Here is an 18,800-nt window from a genome sequence, read left to right as displayed (position 1 = left end):
AATTACGAAATACCCCTAGTGGGGTAAAAATTTGTATTTTGGCTCAGAAAATTTCCATTATTTTTCTTAGGCTCATAATTTATCATTATTCATTATAATTCCTCAAATAACCATCAAGATCAGCAGCCAATATTCCCTTAGAAAATTCAGCATAATGGGTTTCAATGGGAAAAATTTATATTTCTAGCTTATTTTGCTATTTTTCAATATAACTTAACTAAAATCACTTAATTCAATTAAAATTAACCAAAACTCAAGTTCAAAACCCATCCATGGAGGTTTGGCCAGCATGGGTGTCCATACCCACTTTCTAATTTTGCAGATGGAAATGAGAAAAAAATGCATGGATAGTGAAAATCACAAGGAAAATCAATGAAATTTACCTTTTAATGCTTGATTTCTTGATTTCTCTTGATTTTCTCCAAATTTTTCAGGTAGGATTCTTGTTTTTTTTTTCCCTTTTCTCCCCTGGTTTGGAGATGAGAATTCCGGAATTTTTACCTTTTTAAAGGATAAAATAATATAATATTATTTTATTCATTTTTAATGTTTTATTAATTCCTTAAATTCTAGCCATCCAGTTGTTTCCAAATTTTCACCATACACTTGCCCACATATATATTCATAGCTTAGGTAAAATTCTCAGAATTATCCAAAGTCTTGGTGGGGTAATTTTTTTAAAATTTACACTTTTACCCCCGTAAAAGTCAAAAATTACATTTTTGCCCCAAAAATTGAAAAATTGCCCATAGACATATTTTCATCCCTAATACTCATACCATTCTCCAATTTGTCAAGTGTGATCTAAATTCTCTCAAAACTCAAATTTTGTTCGCGGGTGGCAAATTACGATTTTGCCCCTACACTCTAGAAATCACTGAAATTAAACTTTTTCACTGCCAAACCCTCAAATTATACTCCAATACTCAAATTCATACTCCAATAAGTCAAATGGGCTAAAAATTTCTTTTCTAAAAATTCCCATTGTGTCCTTGGGTGGCAAATGACCTTTTGCCCCTAAATTGTAAAAATTTCGGTTTGACTCCAAATGGATCCTCGAACTCCAAATCACCATATTAAACCATTCTGAGACTTTAATATTCTTAATTTCATTTTAATTCTCTATTTGATCTAGTTCGAGGTTTAAATTAACTTAATTGTACCATTTGGTACATTGTCGTCTTTTAACGATTTTTCTTTCAAGGCTTTCCAAGTATACAAGCATATTTTCAATCATATGAATGACATGGAAAGTTTTTTATAAGGTCGGGCTTGACAAAAAAACTGTAAATCTTTCTTAGCATGGTTATCCCAGGGCGGACAAGTCCTGGACAGAACATTGATGTGTTCTTTCGACCTCTAATTGATGAGGTAAAAGTTTTGTGGGATGAAGGGGTGATCAGGTATGATGCCTTTACTGGCAAAAATTTTATTCTATAAGTAGCACTCTACTAACTCTATAAAATAGAATTATTTTATCACATTTTTAGCATTAGAATTAGCTAAATCCTTGAGACTTAATTCAAAATTCTTTGTTTTTAGTTTGTTTCTTAAGTTTAGTTTTAATTATGTTAAGTTGTTTGATTTTAGTTTATTTTTGTTAAGTTTCAAGTTTTTTAAGGTGCCAATGAAGTGGAGCACTGAATCATGAAAAAAAGTGAATAAGAGCACAAATCAACATCTCTAGCACCGCGGCCATGGGAAGTCTAGTGTCACAACGTAAGGAAAGAAATAGCCATGGGAAGGTTGTGACGCCATGACAAGAAGGAAACAACCGTGTAGTAGGAAAGCTAAGGTCCTGGTGCTAGCACGATATCTTTGTTTCAAATTTGATTATAAGTAGGGTTTTTGGAAGATTATAAATGTAATGACCAAACCCATGATCACTATTAGCGCTCGAATCTCACGAGCAAGCTTGCCAAGTCCCAAGTTAGTGTTAATTAAACTTTCTTATTGATCATCAATTATCCCAACGTTAGATTTTAAATGATAAACATTTTCACTTAAACGAATACACTTTATGATAGCAAGAGCCTAGAAACATCTTTTTCCATACCTCCCATTAAAAATATAAACTTAGTACTTATATTACATTCTATGTAATTTCAATAGACATAACTAACCAAAACACATCATCAACATAAAGCCCTCTACCGACAGAGTGACATAGAGGAAGGAGCTATGAGATCCATGACCTATTCCATGGTTAAAGGGAAAATTTCGCTAGAGGATACACTAAACGAATCACTTATCTGTAAATAAAATAGTGGGGTGAGTCTCATGGACCCAGTTATCATTGATTTAGTGAGTAGGCAAAGATGCGAAACAAGTAGAGGGTCGAACATTTAAATAATAAAATCAAAATATGAGGAAGCAAAAATAAACAATCGACATGAGGTAGCTGCTTTGAAAGTATAAAATGTAAATCCATATGTAATGTGGTGTCACTACACAATAGCTTCAAGACTATATAGATAAAAAAGTAGGTTAATCAAGAAATCAATAAAATTTTCATTAATAGTAATAAGCCAAAGTTCACAACCATGTACCTTTATTTAATTTAGCATGGCATGTATAAAATGATTTCAAAGCACCATTTGAATAATATGCTCATATCATAAAATGTATGAAAAACCATTTGTCATAAGAAAAACGGATTCAAAACCATTACCATGTTATATTCTGAATTTCAACAAGTAAAATATGTCATTCTCAAGTAAGTCAATAACCAGTGGGCCCTCTCCCATGTTATAATATTTTGGGGGCCCTTCCCTTTACTTTCCTGTGTCAATGGTATACCATGTATCAATATGACCATTAAATGAGTAGAGTGCTCATAACCTGTGGTCCTTGCATGTATATAACCTTGTGGCCTTACCATGTAAATACAAGCCCATCGGCTTCCCCTTTCAAAATAACCTCTAGCTACAGCTCACTTTGCACAAAGGTCACACAAGATTTGGTGTGACAACATGACCTACTGTCAGCCATCTTGTTTTAACAAAACCACAACCTTTGACAAACCAATGCAAGGTTTTGAAGAAAATCAGAGTATAAACTCTTCAAAAAAAAAAAGATAAACTATTTACTTTTTTATTGCCATAGGTGATGCATTGCTCAAAACAACATGTGTTATAGAATAAAAGATTAAGTTAAAATCATTGCATCGTATAATCTGATTGTTTTGCATCATGCATCTAATTTTGCAATTCACAAATTCTTTGCAAGGCACATTTTGAAGTGAAGCATTTGTAAAGCTTGTTTCTCAATTTTTTATACTCGTATAATTATACTTAATATATAGTCAAAACATATAGAGAGTAGTAGCATCCATAAATTACCTATAATTTCTACCAACTCATACTTTCCACAATAGCATTCAATGAATCATTCATGAATATATATATTATGGAACAAGGAATACATTTTGAAATAGATACGCCCCATTCACCTCAATTGATGGGATTTCTCACCAATTTACTAACCATTACTTTTTAATTTAACTTGGCTTCTAGTAATATCTTTTAGCAAGCTCAACAACCATTCCCCGAGCCTTTGAAGGCTCAATGCTATGGCCAATGTGCCAATCACCCATGACTTGACCAATTATTGTTTACCAACTAATGCCTTAATTCAAACAACTCCTTGTCAATAAGAATTCATATTTACTGGGTATATATATATTCTTTCAAAACTACTACTTATACATATGGGCAACAATGATTTAATAATCAAAGCTCAATTAAAATCTATCATTCTTACCTTATCACAACAATTTAGCAACTCAATGAATGCTAATATCTGGTCTCGGGTTGGCAGCTTTCGTACACCTCATTGCTATTTCTTTACAACCTTGTAACAATACACACACATCACATTTCTTAGCAAAAATTTTCAAAACTAAACTAAGTATAGATTCGGCCAGCATATTTTAGTAACTAAAACCTCACTTCATCCATTTATTCTTACCTTTCAAACTTCACCAATTTACCCTTAGAACTAAACCTCGGTGATGTAAGATTTTCAGCAATTTCCCTCTTTGCAATTCCTTACAACCAAATATATCAAGTCAATTTGGCATACCCAATTGCTCTTTACAATCCATAGCTAGTCTAGGTAATCAACCAAAAATGAATTCCCAATTGTCTTACCTTGCTAATGATTGAACTTGTTAAAAATCTAGGTAAACCTTGCCCCATCATATACTTCTAAATCTGCCATCACAAATTTAATTACTATTAATTTCTTAAACTTAAATATTTTTTGAGGCTATAATAAAGAATTCTTACCCACACATTGAGCATCAACCATCCATTTGGGTTGCTTAATTCCTTTCAAATTAAAAGGTTCAATAACCTTGGCTTCCAAAGCAAATAAGGGTTTCTTCAATATTCGTCGCCACCACCCTTGAACATGTCACGACCCGGAACTCCCATCGAGCTAGTGACAACCACTGTGATGTCCCGATAGACATTCATTACCCGAAATGCCAATCAAAATCTCGCAAGGCTTAACATCAGTTTTCTCACTTCCCTTGTGAGTATTAGTTACTAAAATCATGTTTTAAAGTGATATGAACTAATTTCAATTGAAAAACAGTCAAAGAGAAGTTTCAACTACACAGGGGTATTTTGGTCATTTTTTCTAAAAATTTTGAAACTAGCTAAAATGTAGTATATGAGAGAAATTTACACATTTCATAACCGAAATAAGTTTAGATATCTAAAACATTCATTTAAAGTGAAATTATAGCTAATGGAATAAAATAAAAATAATGAATAATATATTCTAATTTTTTATAAAACCATTTTTACAGAACGCTACGTAAATAATTTTTACAGTGTAAAAGCAAAATAAATTCTTACATACAATAGCACACACAACCAGGTATTCAAAACATTTAACAATGACATGTGGGCCCCCGAATGACTAAAAGTAATGAAGGCTGTGAACCTACAGTTTTTGAGGATGCAAGTCCAACTGTAACCCTCAACGAAATGAGCTATCTATCAACTATCCTGAGTCTGAAATGGGTGGAAAGGAGGGTGGTGAGATTATATAATCTCAGTGAGTAAACAAATATCATCTAAAATATCTAAAGCTAAGTAAATGGAGACAGATAAAATAGATTAGCAAAAAAATGATTCACAGCATTTCGAACTCATTTTAATAAGATAAAATAGATTCATTTCACCTAAATAAACAACGAGGCTTATGATTTCCTGAAAAGCTTGGTTCGTGCCAAAATCATTCTCATACTCAGTTGTCAAGGATACCTTAGCCTGGGGTTATCCCAAACGAGTCTGCCAAGGCTGTTAAAAAGTCATGTACGCATAAATCATGTTTTTATTTTGAAAACATAGCCGTTCCTTGGCGTTGGCTGAGTTCACCCTCACGTGGTGGTTTGGCATGAAGTGAACTCTAAAGTTTTACCTCAAGAGTTACCCTATGCGCCTCCTCAATCGAGGTAAGAATATACCCAAATTTCGTGCCCCTCAAAAAGGCTGGTCCACAGAACTCGCCACTACAGTGACCAATCTATAACCCACAAATTCAATAAAAATTCAACAACATGACATGGAAATTTTATCATTATCCAGCCTATCAAGGCAAACAACAGTTTATACATTTTCAACATAAATACCCATCCAGCCATTCATGCCCACATTATCATAAGCCATTCAATTCAAAACATAATTTACAATACAACAAGTAGTCTCCAATTACTCCATTTTCAATTCATCATTAAATTTCAAAACAATTTATAAAATCATTTCATTTAAACACATTTTCCATAGAATTACAAAATCGGATAAAAACATACTTTAGATAATTAAGACGATAATAAGGTTACTCACTGTAATGGGAATCAAATTTGGGATACTCTGATTCTTGATCCTTGGATACTACCTCTTTACTCTTGCCAGAATGCTCACCACCTAGATATAATGCACAATAAACCATTTACTACATTTGCACTAAACTGTTATAAAACTAATTCAGGCTCCATACTAATGCATGAAATGAGATGTGAAATGCTCGGGTAACTATCTAAATACGATGTTCAATATAAATTCAATTATGTACCTAAATAAAATGATATTGGCCTAATTCGATCTATCACCCGATTAATTGGCCAATACGTCCAATTCAACTCCAAACAATTCCATTTCTCTCCCAATACTTCAAATCATTAAACACAATTTAAATAACTTGAAATTTGGCAAAATCATCCTCACATTTTCTCTTGAAAAATTCGACCATGGTGAGTGCACTAACAATATAATTTTTCATGCTTGATTCTCACACCATAAATCATTCATTCCTAATCAAATCACTTGAAATTCAATCAAATTCATCATCAATATTCCACATGGAATATTCGGCCAATGAAGGTGATGTAAGAACATGAATTTTTCTTGCTTGCTTTTCATACTACACATCACCAAACAACTAAAAACACTAGAATAACATGTTTTCTTACTAAATTCATCATCAAATTCTCTCTCCTAAGGTTTGATCAGCACACTATCCTTCATGATATCTTGTGATTCAACCATGAAAAATGCAAAAGAATGCATAGGAAAGATAGATCACAAGCGAGAGTTAAGAAATTTCACCTTTGATGTCATGATTCCTTGAAATCTAGTGATTTTCCCTTGAATTTCTTAGCTAGGGTTTTGTTTTTCTTCTTTTCTTCCCTTTTCTTCCCTTGAAATCTAGTTGGGAGGGTTATGGGATGATTTTTAAATCCAAATAATAAAATAATCCAAGCTTGACACTTGTCACCATGTTTTTGGTCCATGTTTAAAAACTTAATAATTAAGCTTTCTTCCACCACCGCATAAAATCCTTCAATTATCCATGATATAAAATGCTAATGGCTGAAATCCATGGGCATGACAAGTGTTGGGTGGTGTAAACTTACAATTTTGCCCTTAGGGTGGAAAAATGACTATTTTACCCTTATCTTTTGAAAAACGCTGAAATTAAAATTCTTCACTTCTCAAACTCAAATTATACTCCAAATGATCAATCGTAGTCAAAAATTTCATCCAACACTCACATCTTAACCTCAGGTGGCAAAATGACCATTTTACCCATAGGTCATAAAAATTCCAATTTGACTCCAAATTGGTCCTCGAACTCCGAATCACCATTTTAAGTCATTCTAGGGTTTCAAAATTCTCGATTTCATCTTAAAATCTCTATTTGGACTAGTTCGAGGCTTAATTCAACTTAATTGTACCATTTGGTACATTGCCATCCTTTAACAATTTTCGAGGTACCCAAGTAAGCAAACATGTATTTTTATATAAGAATGGCATAATAAACATATTGTAGAGTCGGGCTTGACAAAACATCTCCAAAACAATAGCCAAATGCTTCTTAACTATCTAAGGGATGGGCGAAACTCTCGAGGTTAAAGCTCATTACTTTTTTTTTTCTTTATTTCTTCCTATCTTTTTTTTTTCTCTCACCTATTAGAAATCTTAAAATTTTATCCTCATGCAATCCTAATTGTGCATACATGGCAGATTCCCTTTCATAGTCATAAGTCGTGGTTGATTTTTATTTCTACTATCTTTGCATGTGCCGGAGAAGGCATCTTTTTTTTTTTGGCAAAGTCATACTTGCCTACATTGGCCTTTACAAACCACTTTGTCCCTTGAAATCTTGCCTTAGGAGATGTGGCCGGTTATCACTCTCATCATGACTCATCTTTAGATTTCATGCCATCCAAATGTGTTTGTTTGTATCCCTTGCCGCTACCTTCACCTATGGTCTTCATTAACCCTTAAAATAGCTTATCTTGTTCTTCAAAAGTTGAACTGCCACCTTTTTCACCTAATGTAATTTCATGCATATTTTGTCTATTAAAATTGGCCACATTTACAAAGGAATATCCTTATCCTTGTTTAATTATACATGCCTTAATTTGCATATTATTAACATATGCATTTATGCACATGTAATATATTATAATATAATATACTATATATTCATATATTTTTATTAAATTAATTGTATGCTTTACATTTATAGAATATGAATATGCACATCATAACTACTCCCCCATTTAGGCCTAGTGTGGTAACTTTTAACTTTCATCTATGCACTAAATTTAATAATTTGACCTTCTTATAAATATAAGATTAGTTTGATATTATTTTAATATCATTATACCATGAATAAAATATTATTGATTCCAAAATTTCCTATTCACCATCTAATAAGCTCTAATAGCTAGCATTCAAGGTGCATGATGTTAAAATAAAAGGTACATATGGGGCAATTAAAAAACACTTTTCAAATTAGATTTTCTTCGAGAAAAGTGGCTATCAAGCATACAAGAAAGCAAGGGAGTCTTTGGAAGATTAAAGACTCGAAGATCCTTAGTTTTCTCTTCTTCCCTTTTATCTTCTTAGATTTTCTTATATTGTGAATAATGGTTAAATTTTTCTGTTTTATGTTTTTAGTATTAAGTATGAACTAAATTTGTATTTCTAGGATTGCAATTGAACTCTCTCTTTCTTATGATTAATGGTAGTTGATTTGTTTATTCCAATCCTGTGTTTAATGCGTCTGATTGACTGGACACCAATTAGATTGATTAGGTAACCTAAATAAACTTGGAAAAGAGAATTTAGTGTAAGCCATGGATGGAATAACATTTATTCAAATTCAATTAGTTAATTGATTGATTTGATTTACATGTGAGATAGGAATATACTTACATGTCATATGTTGCCATATTAGAATCTAAGCTTCATAAGTCTTTTTTTAATTTAATTTGCATAGGAATATAGTGAATTGGTTGAGAGAGATATTTTTACAAGAATATTGGAAGATACCTATAAATAAATTAGAACTTTAGGTTAACAACTCAGTCTATTTAGTAAGTTAAGAGAGAATAGAAGAGATTCAAATGAAATGTTGAGAGAAATTATAGTTCTAGGCTTTTTCTGATTGATTTCTCAAGTTTAAATTTTCTTTCTTATCATTAGTTTTATATTTCTATTTTATTCCGTAAATTTAAATTGTGAATTTGAATTATAATTTAGTAATTAACGAATTTTGGTAACAATTTCTCGTGGGAACGATACTCTACTTTTCATTATATTACTTATTTGTGATATGTGCACTTGCGTAGTAAATTTAACTACAAGTTTTTGACGTCATTGCCAGGAAACTGTTTTTCTAATTTTTGTTAATATTAATACCAAGCAATTTTAGTTTTAATTCAACTTTTTTTTCTTTATTTTCAAGCACTATTTGGTTGTATGTGAAGAGTTAGAAATTTGAAAATTGTTCCTTTTGATCCAAAAATTGAAAGAAATTTTAGGAGACTTCAGAGGGAGAATTTACAAGCTTTAACTCAATTCTAGATAATGGCTTAAGAAGAAGAGACCAATTCCTTGCGAAAATACATTATTCTTCTCCTGCAAGGCCTTCACTCTAGCATTCGAAGACTTGCTATTCAAACCAATAACTTTGAGATCAAGCTAGTAATCATTCAGATGATTCAGATTTCAGTGCAATTTGGTGAGTTACCTAATGATGATCCGAATCCTTTGATTGTGAATTTCCTAGAGATTTGCGATATGTTTAAACATAATGGGGTCTCTGATGATGATATTAGATTAAGGCTCTTTGCTTTTTTGCTAGAGACAAGGCCAAAAGTTGGGTGAATTCACACCTTGTTGGTTCTATCTCCATTTGGTATGATTTGGCTCAAAAACTTTTAGCTAAGTTTTTTCCACCAATTAAGATAGTGAAGATGCAGAATGGCATCACATCTTTTGTGTAATTTGATTTAGAATCACTATATGAAGATCGAGAAAAATACAAGGATTTGCTTAGAATATGTCCTCTCCCTGGGTTACTAAAATGGCTACAAGTACATACTTTCTACAATGGATTGTTAGGTCTAATCAAAACCACTATTGATGCTATAGCAGGTGGAGCACTGATGGGAAAATCCATAAATAAGGCATATGACTTGTTAAAAGAAATGGCCTCTAATAACTATCAATGGCCATCTGAGAGTTGCCAAAGAAGGTTGGAGGTGTTCATGAACTGGATGCAATTACTACCTTGACTACACAAGTAGCTGCTTTATCCAAGAAATTTGACACTATGGGTGTTCATACTGTTCAAGCCCATTTGTGACATGTGAACAATGTGGGGAAGGGCATGCTAGTGATCATGGTCCTGCTAATACTAAGTCAATGCAATATGTTAGAAATTACAACAGGTAGCAGAATAATTCTTATTCCAACAATTTCAATGGAGGAATCACCCTAATTTCTGATGGAGTAACATTCAAGGACCTTCATCTTCAGCAAAGCTAGTTTGTTGTCCTAGATTTCCAACATAAGCTAAAGCTCCTGTGCTTGAAAAAAAACCAACTGTGAAAGAAATGTTCATGCAATACATGCAAAAAATGATGCAATAATCTAAAGTCAATCAGCATCACTTCGAAATCTCTAGACATAAATGGGTCAGCTTGCTAATGCCATCAACAACTAGCCTTAAGGAACTTTATCAAATGACACTAAAACCAATCTTAGAAGAGAAGGAAAGGAGCATTGTAAAGCATGCACACTAAGAAGTTTAAAAGAGGTAGAAGGGAGTAGCATGCAATCAGATTCTCTAAGCAAGCCTGTGGAGAAAAACACATTGGATAAAAAGAAAGATGGAAAAGCTTAATAAGAGAAGGCTCAGTGTAATCCACCATCGCCCTTCCCTCAATAATTTTAGAAACAGAAACTTGATAAGTAGTTCCAAAAGTTCCTTGAGATATTTATGAAGCATCATATTAATCTCCTTTGTTGAATCTTTTGAACAGATGCTAAGCTATGTTAAGTTCACGAAAGACATTCTGACTAAAAAGAGAAGATTGGGTGAGTTTTAGACAATTACCTTTACTAAGGAATGCAGTGCCATTATCAAGAAAAAACTACCATTATAGCTCCAGGATCTAAGTAGTTTCACCATTCTTTGCACTATTGGTACTCTATCATTTGTATAAGTTTTATGTGATTTGGGAGCAAGTGTCAACTCGATGCCACTATCTATTTATCAGAAACTTGGTTTAAGGAAAATCAACCCTACTTTTATGACCCTATAACTCACTGATCAATCTTTTTCCTATCTAAAAGGTATTGTTGAAGATGTGTTAATTAAAGTGGTTGAATTTATTTTCTAGTAGACTTCATTGTATTAGACATGGAGGAAGATCATGAAATACTGATTATTCTTTTAAGACTATTTTTAGCTATTGGTAGAGCTATCATTGATGAAAAAAAAGGAGAACTTACTTTCAAGGTTCAAGACCAACAGGTAACTTCAATATTTTCAAAGCTATAAAGTTTCCCAAAGAGTTTGATGAATGCTTTGCAGTTAATATGGTAAATAGCATCACCATTGAAGTGTTTATAGAAAACTATCCCAATGATCCATTTGAGGTTTCTTTAATTTGTACTCTAAAATGGGTGATGATGAAATTCTTGAATGCTTAAATTTGTTGGATGCTCCACCACTTGTCATTAGATCTAATCTCAGTTTGAGTTTTTAGATATTCCAACTTTTTTTTCTGCACTTGCCAAGCCTTCTATTGGAGAGCCACCTAAACTAGAACTCAAGCCATTGCCAACTAATCTAAGATACGCTTTTTCGGGTGACTTATCTACATTACTAGTTATTATTTCTTCTTCTTTTACTAACATGCAGGAAGACATGCCCTTTCGTGTGCTAAGAAAATATAAGAAGGCACTGGGGTGGACTATTGCAGACATTAAAGGAATTAATCCGTCTATCTGCGTGCATAAGATCTTTCTAGAGGACAACCACAAAGCTACCATAGAGCATCAACGTTGACTAAACCTAATTATGAAAGAAGTGGTTAAGAAGGAGATCATCAAGTGGTTAGATGTAGGTATTGTTTATCCTATTTCATATAGCTCATGGGTGAATCCAGTCCAATGCATGCCAAAGAAAAGAGGAATGATTGTAGTCTCCAATGCCAATAATGAACTCATTCCCACTAGAATTGTGATTGGATGATGGTATGTATGTATTATATGAAGCTTAACGAAACTACTAGGAAAGATCATTTTCCTTTATCGTTTTTTGATCAGATGCTTGGTAGATTAACTGGTAAGGAGTTTTACTACTTATTTGATTGTTACTCTAGGCACAACCAAATTACCATAGCTCTTGAAGATCTAGAGAAAACCACATTCCATTGCCTTATGAGAATTTTTCCTTTTGGAGGATGCCATTTGGACTTTGCAATCTTCGACTATATTTTAGAAATGCATGATGGCCATCTTTACCGATATGGTGGAACAATGTCTAGAAGTATTTTTGGATGATTTTTCAATTTTTGAAAATTCATTTGATGATTGTCTCTATAATCTTCCCCATGTTCTTAAAAGGTCTGAAGAAAGTATTATTCTTTGACATCGAGTTCTAGCAAAGGTATAGAAGTGGACAAAACAAAGGTTGAGACAATTAATAAGCTTCTACCTCCAACATCAGTAAAAGGCATTCAAAGTTTTCTTGGTTTTGTAGGCTTCTATAGGTGTTTCATCAAGGATTTTTCCAAGATCTTCAAGCCACTTTATAATCTTTTGGAAAAAGACACATATTTCCAATTTAATGATACATGCCTTGCTGTGTTTTTAGAGTTGAAAAAGAGGTTTGTTTCAACATTTATACGACAAGCTCGAATTGGAATATTCCATTTGAGCTTATGTACGATGCAAGTTACTTTGCGGTTGGTGCGATCTTAGGTCAATCTAAAGAGAAAATGTTAGCTTTATTCTTTTTTTAAAATGACAAAATCGATTAAACTTAATGAGCTTTGAAAATGAAAGGAAAGATGAAAATCCTCGAAGATGTTTTGAAGTTGAACTTAAGAAAAAGATATATTGAAATGTTAAGATTGATTGCGCATGCTTTGAATGTGAATGATCATGCTCTTGAACTTAAAGAAATGTCTCTTAATTTTCCTAAAGATTTCTTGTTTTCAAATTCAAAGTGCCAATCTAAGAATCAAATTCTCAAAAGAAAAGACTTGATTCTTAAACGAGAAGAAAGCAAAATTTATTTTTGTGTCACAGGAAGATTCAATTCTAAAGTAAGAAAAGTCAGTTCTTAAGTAGAGATTAATAATGAAGAATAGATTATAAGAAAAGAAAAAGTCAGTTCTTGGAAGATAGAAGCTTTAGGATTTGTGAAAAGTCAACACCTCATAGACAAAGAATCGATTTTAGAGGGACAGAATGCAGAAGGCAAAAATGCAAAAAAGAAAGAATCGATTCTACATGGAGAAAATATCGGTTCTTGAAGTATCAAAAACAAGGTTCAAAAACTTGGTGATCAAGAAAGAAATGGTTCAATTGGATTAGATTAGACTGCCGAAATTCAAGCTCAAGTTCAAATTTTAGTGTCAGACCATAGTGAAGAATCAACACATTCGATAAAAAAATCGATTTTCCAAAATTGCAAAGGTGTCACCTTTGAACCCAATTATAGAAAAACCAACATCTTAAAATAGAAAAATCAATTCTCCAGAGACAAAAAGCTCCAAACTTCATGAAGAAATGACAACTTAAGAGCAAAGAATTGATTTTACACATGCAACAACAATGTGCAAGTTGGCTAAAACGTATGGGAAATGATTCAAATTTCATTTCAACGGGAAAGAAATCAAAGAGGTTATAAATACCTACCTTAAGGATGTTAAAGCAAGGGACTTGAATGATTTTGAATCATCCTTGAAGAAAAAACAAGAAGAAAAAGATCTTTGAGCAAAAAAATCTTATTTTTGAGAAAGAGCAAAATCTAAAGATCATATTTTTATCCTTCAAGTGATATTCCCTGAGCTTAAACGTTCATTCATCATTCATATTCTTTAAGAAAGCTCTCATCTTTCTAATCCTAAACTTTCTTATCAACCTTGTTAGAGATTTTAAGCTAGAGATTTTTAAGAATTCATTGTTGTATTAGTTATAACTCCAAACAAAATGTAGAGAGGTTTTGCCTTATCCTATGAAAGGTTGTATTGTGTAAAAGTTGTGCTTGAACTTGAAAAAGACGATGTCTTGGTAGAGGTTATGCCTAATCTTGGTAAAAGGCATGTTATGAACGTTACGCCTGATCCTGGTAAAAGGAATGTTGTAAAGGTTATGTTCAATCCTGTTGAAAAGATAAACTAATAATGAATTCTAACTCATTATGCTATCAAGGGAGAAAACATAGGCATTAGAAGGCTAGACCCCTATGAAAATCCTACTGAGTATTCTTTATTTTTTCTCTCTTTTCTTATTCATTTCATAATCTGTTTAGTTATTCTATTTTCTCATATTTTTTATGTATCTTTAAAGCTTTCCAAAAAAAAGGGGAATTATTATTGCACAACCAATTCACTGCTCCTCTAGGTAGTTTTACTTTAAGCTTATTTCCTAACAATTGGCATTTGAACAGGTTCTCAATGTTTTATAGGTTTAACAACCTTTTGAGACATCCTAAACAAAAAGCTTAAAGTTACAACCATGGCATCTATTAAAAAGATAAGCTAAAAGTAAAACTACTAAAAAGGGGGTGAATTGATCGTTAATTAAAAATTCCCCCTTTTTCAAAAATTAGTTCAAATATGAAAGAATGAAACACTAAAACAGAGTATAAACTTAATGAATAAATAGAAGAAAAGTAAACAAGGACTCAACAGGATTTTATAGAGGTTTGACCTTTCAATGCCTATGTCATCTCCCTTGATAGCATAAGGAGTTTGAATCTACTATCAACTTGCCTTTTCAATAAGGTTAGGTGTAACCTTTACAACATGCCTTTTGTTGGATTAGACATAACCTCTACAACTTACATTTCATAGGATCAGACTTAACCTTTTCCAAGACACTACCTTTTTAGGTTAAAGCACAACCTTTATACAAGCAGTAAATGGGCTAAGTTCTTAAGATTTAAGTCAAGATTTAGGTATTTTTATTTATTTTTAATTATTTTAGTAAGTCAAGTAGGGTTCATTTATTTAGGTTGTTTTAAGTTATTTTATGACAATTTGTTTTAAGTTTAGTTATTATTTAAGTTAGTTTGTCGCTATGTGCAATCGAAGGGCTTGAATTGATGAAGAAAAGTGCATGCAAGGTCCATTTTTTTTTTGTGCACATGTTTCAGTATTTTGAGCCTAATTTTCATTCTAGAAGCCCAATTGACATGATTCTTGACCCATTTGAAAGATAAGACATAGGGATACAAACTTTCATGCATACCACTTCACCTAGTTTAGCCTAGAAGAAGGAGAAATCACATCACTCTTTGTACCAGTGCAGCAGACAGCATATGGTAAGACAGCCTTAGGAGTTGCGGCCATGGATCAATGGGCACTGTGGTGTCATGAAATATGAGGCACAGGCCAGCAAGGCAGAAAGCTTGACGTTGCAATGCCATGAGATGGGTGCTAGAAGGAGGAAAAAGAAAAAAATAGTCAGCAAGCTCGATGCCGCAGCATTGACACAATATAGACCATAGGCAAAAATTTTGAGATTTTATTTCGAGTCAAATTCTAAGGCCTATTTAAAAACTTTTTCAAAGCAATTGAAGGAACAATTAAGATAGATGTTCTTTAAAGAAAAAGAGCAGTCAAGCAAGCAAGAAAGCTAGAAAAAACCCTTGAAGATTGAAGATTGAAAACTTGACAAATCCTAGTTTTCTTTTCTTCTTTGGTTTTTTTTATACTTTCTTTGGTTTGTGTTGATGGTTAAACTTTTTTGGATGATGTTTTTAGTAGTTATGAAGAACTAAATCTCTTATCTAGAATTGTAATTGAACCTAAAATGTAGTTTGAATTCTTAATACTTTCTTTTACTGATGATTCATTGTGTTTGAGTTATTTATTTTAATTTTATGATTAATGCATCTGATTAATTTACCGCTAATTAGATTGATTTGGTAATCTAAGCAGAATTGAGAGAAAGAGTTTAGTGTAAGCTTGGATGAAATAGCATATGTTCAATATCAATTGCATGAGATGATTGATTTAATTCATATGTGAGGTAGACGTACACTTGCATGTCATATGTAGCCAATATTAAAATCTAAGCTTAATGAGTCTTTCCTAATTACAATTTGCATAAACATATAGTGAATTGGTTGAGAGAGATATTTTTATAAGAACCTCAACTGAGATTTATAAATACATTAGACTTCTAGGTTAAAAACTGTGGCTATATAGTAAGTCAAGAGATAGTAGAAAAGATTCAAATGAAGTGTTAAAGGGATATTGTAATTCTAGCTCTTGTTTGATTGATTAATTCTATTTAAATTGTGATTTTTGATCTTACTTTTAGTTTCTTTAATTTTCAGTAGCTTCAAAAATTAGTTGTTTAAATAAGATTAAGTTGTGTTAATTTTAGTACTTAGCAAAATTTTGGTGCAAGTTTTCTGAGGGAACAATACTCTACTTTTCATTATATTAATTGTTAACGATAAGTGCACTTGCATGGTAAATCAGACAACAATCCCATCATATCCTATGCTTTCCTTATTAAAGAATGCCTTTTGAGTTTCAAGAGTGTGATTTAATTTCTATGAACTCATGTTCCATTTTGAGAATGATTCATGCAAGTGGTCATTTTTCTCTTTCAAGTAATGTACTTCAGTCTCTAAGCACTTAACTTTGTCTTCTAGCTCAATTTTAACTTTAATTAGATAATCATTTTCAACTCTTCGCTTTGATATCTCTTTTTCTATATTTCATAGGTATGTTCTTAAGTTCATAAGCTAATTCTTGAAATGCATCTTCTAATTCCTCAAAGTATATGGATGATCACTATCATAAGAACTAAAAGCATAAAAATCATTACTGTAACATCCTCAACTTTGAGTTGGATTATGTGTGGTATTAGTTAACCTATTTGATGTAGGCACATGTGAACTTAGACTGCTCATGCTTATAAGAGAATAACTATGAATTTTGGTATGTTTGAAGATCCTCGATAATATTATGCATATGCTTGGTACTTGAATATTAGATGTCGTACTTAGGCTACAATGTTAACTTTTGATTTCTGAATTATATGATTTGGAGTTTGATTGAGGATTTAGGTTGGATAGTAAACATATACAGCGGAAACTTAATGCCATGTGATCTATTAAAGTGATTATTGAAATGAAAATGAGTTGAGGACTTAGAGAAATGAATTTGTAGACTTTGAATTGTGAAGATTTGAGCTCTAGACATGATTTATTAATAGATGTTCTAAATCTATCAATAGATGTTACCTAAAAAATAATTGGAAGCAATGTGAAGAACATCTATTGATAGATTCTTCATGACTATCGATTGATGTCCACCCGTGAGCAATATGAAGCATTGAACGCAATCGACCGATGGAGTGTGCCAAATTTATGGATAGATAAAAACCTGAGAGCAAACAAAATTAGTGCAAATGAATATCTATCAATAGATCCTATCCATCTATCGACAAATCCAAGTCCGAAAGCAATTAAAATATAAATTAGGTGTCATCTATTGATAAACGGGCTTATCTATCGATAGATGAACTTTGATGTGCAAAAGTTAAAGAGCAATCTATCAATAAATACCTTTCATCTATTGATAAATTCATGAAAATTTACAAAAATAAAAGGACTTTGGGCAATCCACCCATTTAGAAAACAAAAGAGAAACACCTTTATGCTCTACCCTTTTGAACCCCATGTCCCATATTTAGATTTTGGTGCTTGAAGGAGTTTTGGGGTTTGAAAAACCTTAATGAAGGTAAGATTAACCTTTTTCACCAATTGGTTTGTGGTTTAATCGGTTTACAACTTTGAAATTCTTTTTTTCTTCAGTTTTGTTGTTGTCTTCCCTTGGATTGCTAGAAATTAGTGATTCAAACCAACACTTAAAGTAAGAATTTAAGAATATTTTGATTGTAGAACTTGAAACTAGGTAAATTATGTGTTGTAGTTGGAAGTTGAGCTCGTTTGAAATGTTAGAAATTATTTGAAATACTAAGTATAAATTTTTATGTTTTGTCTAAGAGGGAAAAGAAGTTTTTTGGCATTGTCGGGCTTGGAATCCCGTTGGGAGCAAGAAGAAAAAATTGAGTTTTCAAACATTGGAGAAATTCTTATTGTCGTTGTGAGTGGGGATTTAAGTGTGAATGTAGGAGCTATATGACATATACGTCTATATCTGCATAAATGCTAATGTGTAAAGTACAATTGTTGTGTTTGCCTTGAATAACTGTGCCTAGGCTAGTGTGAATTAGAATTGTGAATCCTACCTTTAAATGAGGTATGTATGTGCTATTTGATTTGGTATGAGCTATATGGTGGCTAATGTATATATTGTTGCCCTTTGATAACTCTATGAAAAAGAGTTATATTGTCACATTTTGAGCATAGGAATTCGCTAAGTCTTTGAAGTTTTGATGTGATATTGTCACGTTTTAATGGTTTCTTTTAAGTTAGTTTAATTACTTCAAGTAGTTATTTTAGCTAGATTTTATGTTGGTTAAGTCAATTTATTATGTTATAAATTTAGTTTGGTTGTTCTTACAAGGTGCACGATCAAAACGGCTTCAAAACAAAGAAGGAAATCGAAGTAAAGGAATCAAGATAGCAAGCTAGCATCGCTATACTATGTTGGTAATTCTAGAATAACTCTCGCTCTGGAAGTCCAAATGACTTGATTTTTAAGGCATTGGAAAGATAAGAGACAGGACTACAACTTTCATTTTTACCATTTTGCCCAGTTTGAATAG

This window comes from Theobroma cacao, chromosome 2, assembly GCF_000208745.1.
Source record: "Theobroma cacao cultivar B97-61/B2 chromosome 2, Criollo_cocoa_genome_V2, whole genome shotgun sequence".
NCBI lineage: Eukaryota > Viridiplantae > Streptophyta > Magnoliopsida > Malvales > Malvaceae > Theobroma > Theobroma cacao.
Note: the sequence above shows the minus strand (reverse complement) of the source record.